The 12297-nt window shown below is 44.7% G+C and overlaps 1 long non-coding RNA gene across 3 annotated transcripts; it reads right to left on the reverse strand.

Moving 5' to 3' along the window:
• Positions 1-4720: 4720 nt before the first annotated feature.
• LOC311060438 lies at positions 4721-11845 on the reverse strand. 3 transcript variants are annotated; one of them, XR_014602258.1, is made up of 6 exons: positions 11811-11845; positions 9769-9846; positions 8795-8893; positions 8416-8512; positions 5562-5918; positions 4721-5140 (listed from the first exon to the last, which is right to left on the reverse strand). It is a non-coding gene; the product is annotated as an uncharacterized lncRNA (long non-coding RNA). The 3 variants fall into 3 exon arrangements; XR_014602260.1 differs by lacking the exon at positions 4721-5140 and having other exon boundaries at positions 5437-5918; XR_014602259.1 differs by lacking the exons at positions 4721-5140; positions 8416-8512 and having other exon boundaries at positions 5437-5918.
• Positions 11846-12297: the final 452 nt, after the last annotated feature.

Raw genomic sequence — 12297 nt, forward strand, 5'->3', positions numbered from 1 at the left:
AGAGAGAGAGTAATCTCTCATAGAACAAACAGCAGAGGTCGCTGTTTTTCATTTTCAGTTGGGTCTGGCTACGCGAGACTACAGAAATTACATAAACTCCTACTGAAAATGTATTAGCTGTGATTAGGTGTTGACTGATTGATTGGCAGACAGCTGTCAATCAATGCCTGTCAATCAATCTATGAACACCTGGGAGTTGGGAGCTGCCCAGTGAGAATTTTACTCTCTCTGTAGTCTCGCGTAGCCAGACCCAACTGAAAATGAAAAACAGCGACCTCTGCTGTTTGTTCTATGAGAGATTACTCTCTCTCTGCTCTTTGGATACCTACATAAAATGATGTAGAGTGTAAATGGAAAAACAAGACAGCAGGAAGAAATGTGTGATATGTTTTCTTTTATTTTCCTGAAGCGATTATTTCACAATGGTCTCAATCATTCACAAATAATGTTTGTTCATGAGCTGCTCCAGCCGGCTCCATCCACTGCAATGTTATTCATCGAACTTCCGGTGCGATTTTGCCACCCGTGAGTGTCACGTCATATATCTAGAGAACGGACGGACTCTGTCCTTTCCTTTCAAAAACTTCCTTGCTCCCTACTAGGAAGTGTTTGCTCCAGCCGCCATCCGGCCAGGCTGAAATACACGCTGATGCCAGAGCCACGCCCACATTACCCCCACCCGGCCACACTCACCCCCCTAGAAAAATCAGTGTCCCACTGATCTCCAAGTTTGTCTTTGGCACCGAAGGACCCCGCCCCCGTATGCCAATGAAGAGTACATGCCAATGTACTCTTCCCACCTAGATGACGGATGGCCGATTGCGGCAGATTAAAGGGATTAGAATGCACACCAGCATTGCTACGTTGTGACCGACGCACCTGCACCGGGAGCCTGACTTTCTCCTCCGGTGCCCTCCGTTCTCTGGGTGGACACGGTTTCACCGGTTCAGATCGTGCTCCCTGATCTCGATGCTGGGACTGTTCCTCCTCAGAGTCATCCGACCTACCATGCTCGCTTTGTTCCGGCCCCATCTCCTTGGGATCCGCCCCCCAGCCTTCACTACAAACCCCAATCCCAATCATACTATCATCTTCACTTTCCTCGCTTCTACTCTCCTGTCCTTGCACCCCCCTAATCTCTTCTCTTTCCCCCAGCACCCCGGTACCACAACGCCGGACCTCAGAGCGGTGAACATTCCTGAGCGGTCCCGCCGCATCTACCGGCACCATGGTATACACAGGCTTTTCAGGACCCAACCGCTTGACGACCCGATGAGGAATGGAAAGCCATAAATCCTGAATCTTATTCCTACCAATTACCTTCCGATTCCGCACATAAACCAGTTCCCCTGGCTGCAAGTCTGCATCCTTGGATGCCGGGCCCCAATACCGACGCCGAGACTCCACTGCTTTCTGCATTTGACCACTAGCCTGCTCGTAGGCCACCTGTAGCCGCTCTTGATGTCTCTGTACCCACTCTCCCACACCTCCAACCTCTTCGTCGCCTCCACCCAGCATGAGGTCTAGAGGTGTGCAAGGGGCTCGGCCAAACAGGAGAAAATATGGGGAATAGCCCGTGCTCTGATGTTCTGTCGTATTATAGGCGTATACCACCTCTGGCAAATACTCGGCCCACCTCCTCTTCTTCGCTGGAGGAAGAGCACGGAGCAAGTCATGGAGTGTTCGATTAAACCGTTCGCACTGCCCGTTACCTTGCGGATGGTACGGGCTCGTCCTACTTTTCTTCATCCCATACAACTTATAGAGCGACCGCACCACTTCGCCCTCAAAGCACCTGCCTTGATCTGATTGCAGCCGAGCTGGCACGCCATAAGGCTGGATCCAGTGCTTAACCAAGCACCTGGCAACCGTGGTAGCCTGTTGGTTCCGAGTCGGGACTGCAACGGTAAACTTCGTAAACACATCAGTTAAAACTAAAACATTCTCTCTCCCGTCTGATGAAGACTCCAATACTGTAAAATCCATGGCCACTACTTCCAGTGGTCTAGATGCCAACACGCTCCCCATAGCAGTCACTACTCTTGGCTGTGGAGCTTTTGACACAATGCACCGCTCACAGGACTTACAAAAATCCTCCACATCACGATACATCCCGGGCCAATACCCTCGACCACTCACCAGCTTAAAGGTCCGCTCAATACCTTGATGACCATGCCCTCCATGCATCTGAACCAAGACTTCTTTTTGCAATGCCCTAGGCATGATTACCTGCTCCTGCTGACCCTCCCTTGGGCTCTCTCGCTTTCGATACAGCACCCCCTCCCGTTCTACCACCCTTTCCCACTGCCGCAACAGCTCTAATGCCCTAGTGGACTCTGCTCGTCTCTCCTCTCGGCTTGGCCTCTCCCCTCGCCGCCAATACTTAAGGAAAGATGCAACCTCTGGATCGGCCTGTTGTAATAGGGACAAAGACTCCGAACAGTAAGACGGAAAGGTAGTAGTAGAGACCTTGGCTGGAGAGGCCACCCCTGCCTGCTCTTCACTCCACACCTCCTGCCAACCCCCCGGCCTGGCGGTGTCGTCCGTTGGATGTGAACCCGGGCGGGTTATTGCAGGTGCTGGTTTCAAGTCCAAGATAGAGTACTGCCTTGATAAAGCATCTGCAGCTGCATTCTGCCGACCTGGTCGATAAACAATCTCGTAATCAAACCGGGCTAACTCCGACACCCACCGCTGTTCCACAGCCCCTAATCTTGCGGTTTGTAAATGGCTCAACGGGTTGTTGTCCGTCAGTACAGTGAACTTGTTACCGATTAAATATTCCCGAAATTTATCTGTCACTGCCCATTTAAGGCCCAGCAACTCTAACTTCATAGAACTATAGTTCTCCATATTCCGCTCCGAGGACCTCAATCCCCTGCTGGCATACGCCACCGGTCTTCTCCGCCCCTCAACCTCCTGAGACAGCACAGCTCCCAGACCCTGGTGACTGGCATCAATCTCCACCGTGAAGGTCTTGGTGAAGTCCGCGTATGCCAACACCGGGGCCAAAACCAACCTCTGCTTCAGGCCCTGAAACGCCTCCTCACATGCTGGACTCCAATGTTGATGGAACTGGTGCGACGAAAGAGGACGCCTCTCCTTCTTTGAGCCACCAAGTGCCGAGAGAGCATGAAGAGGTGCTGCCAGACTGGCAAAGTTCTTCACAAACCTACGATAGAAGGAGGCGAAACCTAGAAAGGATAACAACTCTGCCCCATTCCGGGGGCTTCTCCACTCCGCTACCGCACGTATCTTCGCTGGATCGGTCGACACCCCATAACGTGACCAAGATATACACTTCCGATCTGAAGAACGAGCACTTACTGAACTTCACTTTCAAGTTACACTGTTCGAACCGTAACAAGACCACCTCCAACCGACGTAGGTGTTCTTCAAAGGTGGAAGAGAAGACCACGACATCGTCAAGATAGAGCAACAATGCTTGGAATCGCTGGTCACCCAGGATGCGCTCCATAAGCCTTTGAAATGTCCCTGGTGCATTGCACAACCCAAACGGCATCCGGTTGAACTCATACAGCCCAAATGGTGTGCAAAAGGCCGTCTTCGGTCGATCTCTCTCAAGCATCTCTACCTGATTATAACCGCTCGCTAAGTCCAGTGTCGAGAACCATTTTGCACCACTAAGAGAGTCCAACGATTCTTCAATGCGAGGCAATGGAAACGCATCTTTACGTGTTTTGGCATTCAACCGCCTATAATCCACGCACAGCCTAATCGAACAGTCTTTCTTTCTCACGATCACCAAGGGGGAAGAGTACGGGCTACTGCTCTCCCTAATCACTTTCTGTTCCAACAACTTCTTGATGTGGGTTTTCACTTCCTCATACTGACTGGGCGGGATCCTTCGGTACCTCTGACTCACCGGGGCATCATCAACAACTGGGATTTCATGATAAATTAGATTTGTGCAACCTAAATCACTATCTGAGGATGCAAATACATGAGAAAATTTGTACAACAGTTGTCTGGCTTGTCTTGCCTGCTCCTCCGAGAACCCCGGGAAGCGCAGTGCAGCGATCTCGGGGGACAGCTCTCTATCTCCTTGTGACCCATGCTGCTCCCTAATCATAACCTGCTCTTCCTGTGGACCCACCCGTTTAAAATGAACCGAAACGCCCTCCCCGGCCACTACCTCAGCCAGATGTAGCGATGCGAGGCGTGTCTGCACTGTTAAACAATCCACTGTGAATTCACAGTAAATTACTGGATAATAATTGCCGTACTTTCACAGTAAGTTTCACAGTAATTATCTCACAGTACATTACTGTAATTTCACAGCTGTGAAATCACCGTAATGTACTGTGATTTACCAGTATGTAGTACAGTTATTTACTGTATATATTATTACCATTACTGTGAAAGTAATGTAATTTACTGTGATTTACCAGTACATAGTACAGTTATTTACCGTATATATTATTACCATTACTGTGAAAGTAATGTCATTTACTGTGATTTACCAGTATGTAGTACAGTTATTTACTGTATATATTATTACCATTACTGTGAAAGTAATGTAATTTACCAGTATGTAGTGCAGTTATTTACTGTATATATTATTACCATTACTGTGAAAGTAATTTCATTTACTGTAAATGTACATACAGTAAAGTATTGTAAAATTGACTTTAACTGTGATTTTACCATAACATGCTTTGTGGATCTGCTCAATGAAAAAAAAAGAAAACAAGGACTATTAACGTAAACTTTTTATTTAACAATTAGTTAAAGTGCAACATTTGGATGAAAGTACAATATCAAAAAGAGAACCATTTTCACAGATTAATAAGTTTTTCTTTTTTTCACAAGCATCTTTAATCCTGTCACCCACCAAGAGAGGTAGCAATCTAAGAAAGCACCAGTTTTGAACCGCATGCCCACTTAGTCTCTCACTGTCAGGAGAGAGGTCTGCCGGTTTGTCATTGCCATCATATCCTTGATATTTGAATTGGTTCTTACACCGATTTAGTTGCAGGTAATCAAAATGCTTCTCCTTAACTAAATGACCAATGAACAAAGCAAGGTCATAAGTCACAACGCCCTCAAACAAGTCATGGCCTAAGCATGGTGGGAGGCCAGGCTGGCAAACATGTTCATCAGAAACATCTGAACATGACTGACTAGGCTCAGGTTGACCCAAATGCTCTGTGGGAACTAAAACTGAATTATCTAGATCCTCTACACGTCTATCCTTATGTTTCCTGGAAACATGTGAGTCTAAACTGGATGCAACTGTAAAGGTGCAGTCACAACCTCTGAATGGGCATTTGGTTTCCAATCCTTCTTTTAAATGTGACCTCAAATGCTTCATAAGGGATGTTACAGTATCACACTTAAATGAACAAGACTGAGCCACACACTTTAGGGCTGTGTCAAATGGCTTGCAACACTGCAGAGAAGATCCCAGTCTGTTGTGGTCTCTATACATATGCATTTGCAAAACAGTGACTTTGCGGTACTTCCGTGTACAGTCAGGCACACCACATTGATATTGATAGTTGGGAGTGTTACTGTGCAGCTTTGTGTGCTGAATAAACTGAACAACAGTCTCAGACACATCCTCACACATACTAAATTTGCAGTGAAACATTGTTCAACAAATGGATGAGGAAAAACATGAAATAAACTGGCAGAAATAAACAGGTAGGGCTGTCACAATTACCAAATCAAAAATGGTTTAGAGTTCATTGTATTTTGGTGGGAGAAACAAAGTTGTGGTTTCTCTGCAGCTCTGTCAGTAGGCACAGAGGTGCCGAGGCTCAGCACTGTCTACACATGGAGGAGACATACGTGGTCACTGTTGAGATGCTGGAATTGAGGACGAAGGGAGCGGTGTCGCCGGTGTCAATTCGCCAGTGGAGTCCTCCTAGCAAGCCGTCGGTATGCCAGTGTGCCTACAGTGACAAAGAAGACCATTAGTGAGCATGCCCAAGAGAGCTCAAGCTGACACCAAACTTTCTCCAGGATCTCTAAAACTAGAACCTCAGTCAATTTGTCAATCACATTATTCTCTCCGCCAGGAGAGTTTTGTTTTCACTTTCTAAATATGACACACCGATTGGTCAAGCCTCACGTGACACGTGACAATACGGTGAAATACTGTGATCTGATTGGCTAGTGACGCATAGCGGCCTATAAATACATGGCGTCACTTTGACAGTGTCTGTGCCACTGTCAAAGTGAGGTAAGACAGGAACCATCACGAAATGGCTGAGAAATGGTGGATACTGTAACAATTAGATAGGATACATAATTGGACAGATAGGACAGATAGGACACTTATATAGACAGGAGGGATATGACACTTACACAGACAGGACGGATAGGACACTTATACAGACAGGAGGGATAGGACACTTATACAGACAGGACGGATAGAACACTTACACAGACAGGACGGATAGGACACTTACATAGACAGGACGGATAGGACACTTATACAGACAGGAGGGATAGGACACTTACACAGACAGGACGGAAGAGGACACTTACACAGACAGGACGGATAGGACACTTACATAGACAGGACGGATAGCGGCTAGGTAAGACAGCAACCATCACGAAATGGCTGAGAAATGGTGGATACTGTAACAATTAGATAGGATACATAATTGGACAGATAGGACAGATAGGACACTTATATAGACAGGAGGGATATGACACTTACACAGACAGGACGGATAGGACACTTATACAAACAGGACGGATAGGACACTTATACAGACAGGACGGATAGGACACTTATACAGACAGGACGGATAGAACACTTACACAGACAGAAGGGATAGGGCACTTACATAGACAGGACGGATAGGACACTTATACAGACAGGAGGAAGAGGACACTTACACAGACAGGACGGATAGGACACTTACAAATACATGGCGTCACTTTGAAAGAGTCTGTGCCTCTTTCAAAGTGAGGTAAGGCAGGAACCATCACGAAATGGCTGAGAAATACAGACAGGACCGATAGGACACTTATACAGACAGGACGGATAGAACACTTACACAGACAGGACGGATAGGACACTTACATAGACAGGACGGATAGGACACTTATACAGACAGGAGGGATAGGACACTTACACAGACAGGACGGAAGAGGACACTTACACAGACAGGACGGATAGGACACTTACATAGACAGGACGGATAGCGGCTAGGTAAGACAGGAACCATCACGAAATGGCTGAGAAATGGTGGATACTGTAACAATTAGATAGGATACATAATTGGACAGATAGGACAGATAGGACACTTATATAGACAGGAGGGATATGACACTTACACAGACAGGACGGATAGGGCACTTATACAAACAGGACGGATAGGACACTTATACAGACAGGACGGATAGGACACTTATACAGACAGGACGGATAGAACACTTACACAGACAGAAGGGATAGGACACTTACAAAGACAGGACGGATAGGACACTTATACAGACAGGAGGAAGAGGACACTTACACAGACAGGACGGATAGGACACTTACAAATACATGGCGTCACTTTGAAAGAGTCTGTGCCTCTTTCAAAGTGAGGTAAGACAGGAACCATCACGAAATGGCTGAGAAATGGTGGATACTGTAACAATTAGATAGGATACATAATTGGACAGATATGACACTTACATAGACAGGACGGATAGGACACTTATACAGACAGGACGGATAGGACACTTATACAGACAGGACGGATAGGACACTTATACAGACAGGACGGATAGGACACTTATACAGACAGGACGGATAGGACACTTACATAGACAGGACGGATAGGACACTTACATAGACAGGACGGATAGGACACTTATACAGACAGGAGGGATAGGACACTTACACAGACAGGACGGATAGGACACTTACATAGACAGGACGGATAGGACACTTATACAGACAGGAGGGATAGGACACTTACACAGACAGGACGGATAGGACACTTACATAGACAGGATGGATAGGACACTTACATAGACAGGACGGATAGGACACTTACACAGACAGGACGGATAGGACACTTACATAGACAGGACGGATAGGACACTTATACAGACATTGTGTCATGTTAAATGACACAGACAGGACGGATAGGACACTTATACAGACAGGACGGATAGGACAGTTATACAGACGGATAGGACACTTGTGTCATGTTACTATGACACAGTAACATGTTCTATTTGTTGTAGAATTAGAACATAAGAAGTAGAACATTCCCAGAAGTAGAACATTCCCAACATTCCCAACACAAGTCTGCTGGCGGAGAGTTGTGCTCCGAGGACCACTTTTTCTAGTATCTACTTTGTATTATTCTATGCCAAAGTGTATTTAGCCCATTATGTGTTATTGCCAGACCCAAAGGGTATGGCTTACATGAGGCTCTGTACCTGTTTCGTCCATACATGGGCATGCCCCCTTTGTCCTTAGGTCCCAGCCAGAAAAGTCTGTCCCCCTTTCGTCCATACATGGGCATAGCATGGACCTCTGAAAAGGGACAAAACCGGCTTAGCCCTGACGTAGTGCTCTGATCTTATAAAGTCAGAGCACTACTCTATAAGATCTTTCGTCCATATATGGGCCTTCTACATACATGGGGATGTCGGAATTGAAGACCTAAATCCTCTTTTCCTCTGCACACACTCTGCACACACGTCAAGCCTAAAATGATTTATGCTTTTCAGTTATAAAATGGTTTGTAGGTGTGTTACATACTAGGACTTCATTCTGGGTTTGGCAGAACCAGGTCTCCTGGTCTTGTTTACTTACAATGAATGATATTTTTGGTGACCCAAGCAAATCTCCTCCGGTGTCAACTATTGGCAGCGGTTGGAGTCCTCCGAGCAAGCCGTGGGTATGCCAGTGTGCCTACGGTGACAAAGAAGACCGTTAGTGAGCATGAACCTCAGTGGCCTCAGTTACATGCACAAAATGTATTCAGAATGAAGGAATTCATTATGAACAGATATTCATACCCAACTGTTTACATGGAACCTGAATACAAGTATTCATAGTCCTCAATTGTTTACATAACCGAAGCATTCATTCGGAATATAACTTTGGACTATGAGATGGCCAACCCATAACCTGTTATCCCTTAAGAAATGAATAACCGACAAACACTAACAGCTATTATCTGATAAAAGAAAATAAAAATATATTTTGAAGCGCAGTCCCTGCAACCACACGCGACCTCCACCAAAAACAACCCAGAACTAAAAAACACAGCATCATACACCCATACATTGCAATTGGCAATGGCACTGTAATTCGCCGATGGGTTTGTAAATAGTGCATTTTATTATGCGGGGAAAAAACTGGTGCATTTGTATTTTTCTAAATGGGTAAAATAGCGCATTTCTGCACGCATAAAATGTCTCGAAATGGCCATACCTGCTTGGACATGGGCATAAAGCATTATAGTCGACCAAGGGCAGACGTGTAAAATAATACATGTATTCCAAACTCCCAGTAGCATTCGGAATAAAGTGTTATGGTGATCTGTACCGATTCAAACGGTATATACCACCCCTCAGACCGGAATGAAGATTTATTCGGGATTGGGATATTCTATTCCAATTGAGGCGTTTACATTTTTACTCTGATGACTGATGACAGATGAATTTCTGCATGTAAATGGGGTTATGGGGCCAGTCAATTTTTCAATCACATTATATCTACTTTGTATTATTCTATGCCAAAGTTTATTTAGCCCAATATTTTCAATAAGTAAATATACTTACAATGAATGATATGTTTGGCGACCCAAGCAAATCTCCTCCGGGTAAGCCGTGGGTATGCCTACAGTGACAGAGAAAACACTTGTGTGCACACACACACACACACACACACACACACACACACACACACACACACACACACACACACACACACACTTTGTTATACAATTTTGATGTGGTACCATAGTACAGGGTTGAACAGGTTGATCAAAAAATATAAAACTCTGCATTCTCTATTAATGCAAACTCTCCATCATTTAGCTGGGGACCACCTGGAACCCCCTCAATGGTCTAAACTATTCATGAATAATTATTATCTACATCAGCACTTTCCCACTAGAGACACTATATCCTAAAAAACAAACAAACAAAGAAAAGCTGATTTACAAGCTTTAAAAAAGGCATCTTACAAGATCAAAAGCTTTTAAATCTACAATTTCCACTAGTCAAATGTTGTGAAAGTATGAAATAGGGCTTCTTATTTGTTTTGCCATTAGCATATGCAAACAATATAAAGAGTGCACACATTATAGAGACAATTTAACATGATGAATATGTGTCCCTTGACACAAAATCTTTGAAAACCACTAGTTTAGTTTAGCCCTCCAACACAAACATATTCATTTTTAGTATCAGATGGCCTATTGCAAATACATCAGCTGGTACTGTAATACAGTGGTTCTCAACCATTTCAGGCCTCGACCCCCAAAAATAATGATATTTGAAGTGGGGACCCCCCAATATAATGATATTTGAACTGGGGACCCCTCACCCAGACAAGCACTTGGAATTGTATGAGTTGAAGCATTACATTTAGTCTAACATGGTTCCAGATAAATATTGTGAAAAAAATAGCTGATCTACAAGCTCACAATGAAAGCTTGTAGATCTGCTAAGCTTTCAGATCCCCCATTTTTCACTGTCATCTGCGGACCCCCCGAAAATAATGTGGCGACCCCCTAGGGGTCCCGACCCACAGGTTGAGAACCACTGCAGTAATACTTGGTTTGTGGTCATTTAGAAAACAGTGTCAACATCTTACACTAATATTGCATTAAAAACAAAAAGAGGGAAAAGCTGCATTGCAGGGTGAAATGAGCTGAAATAACATTTAATAACAAGGTGAAATGAGCTGAAATAACATTGCACAATTGTAAATTTAGATCAACATCAAGGTGAGCTCATTATTAATCTTAACTACATAAAATACCAGCGTCAACGAACGTCTAACTTTAATAAAATAAACAAGACCAATGCAGCCCCCTGGACTAAAGCTCTGAAACATGACCGTCATATCATGACAGTCATGGATAAACTTCAACCTGGTGTTTGCATTTTCTCCATTTATCTCTTGTATATTTAAACGTTCAGATTTCAAATATAAAGTGCTTTACCTATGGCCACGGATGTTACAATTATGTTCGGGCCCTCAGAAGTACCCGTATCTTCCGCATTGTTCAATAAAAGGCTTTTTAATCCGATCGGTGGACATTTTCTCTGTATTTTCGCCATGCTTTCAAGTAAGCGACCCTATCGGTTGGGAGGTGTATTGCACTCCTCTGATACATTATAACTATGAGCAAATGGCCACCGATCGGATTAAAATGATTTTTATTGAACAATACGGAACATACGGGTACTTTTGAGGACCCATACATAACTGTAACATCCGTGGCCATGGGGTTAGCACTTTATATTTGAAATCTTAACGTTTATGTAGATGTGCGGCCCGTACATCTACATAAACGTTAAGATTTCAATGGAGAACGTGCAAACACCAGGTTGAGTTCAAGCTAGCCGACTAACATGACATAAAAGCCCCACCGACGTTTGCCTATGCACGGCAGCAATCTCACACACACACCGGCTTGGTGCGTCGTAACGTTAAAGTTAAGGTGTGTGAGGGAAACGCATTTAAACTTATATACAGAGTCTACAGACATGGACAGCACATCATTTGTTGGAGCAAGACTGAACGACAGCATGCACAAGTTCACAACTAGACTAGTTATCATTAAAGTGGAGGGGGGAAATGACTGACTTACCTCAGAGACACTTCTTCACTCTGCTTCTCCCTTCTTCGGGAGCGTACTCAAGTTCCCTCAACCCTATGTTCCCTCAGCCCTATGTTCCCTCAGCCTTATGTTCCCTCAGCCCTATGTTCCCTCAGCCCTATGTTCCCTCATCCCAAATTAGACCCTATGTTCCCTCAACCCTATGTTCCCTCATCCCAAAACAGACCCTATGTTCCCTCATCCCAAAATAGACCCTATGTTCCCTCAGCCCTATGTTCCCTCAGCCCTATATTCCTTCAGCCTTATGTTCCATCAGCCCATGTAATATTCTAATGTTTTGTCTTGTCTTGTCTTGTCTTGTCTTGTCTGTCTGTCTGTCTGTCTGTCAGTATCATGTCAGTATCATGTCAGTATCATGGTCAGTATCATGTCAGTATCATGTCAGTATCATGTCAGTATCATGTCAGTATCATGTCAGTATCATGGTCAGTATCATGTCAGTATCATGTCAGTATCA

Source organism: Gymnoscopelus microlampas (genome assembly GCF_963454915.1).
Source record: "Gymnoscopelus microlampas genome assembly, chromosome: 14".
Classification (NCBI taxonomy): Eukaryota; Metazoa; Chordata; class Actinopteri; order Myctophiformes; family Myctophidae; genus Gymnoscopelus; species Gymnoscopelus microlampas.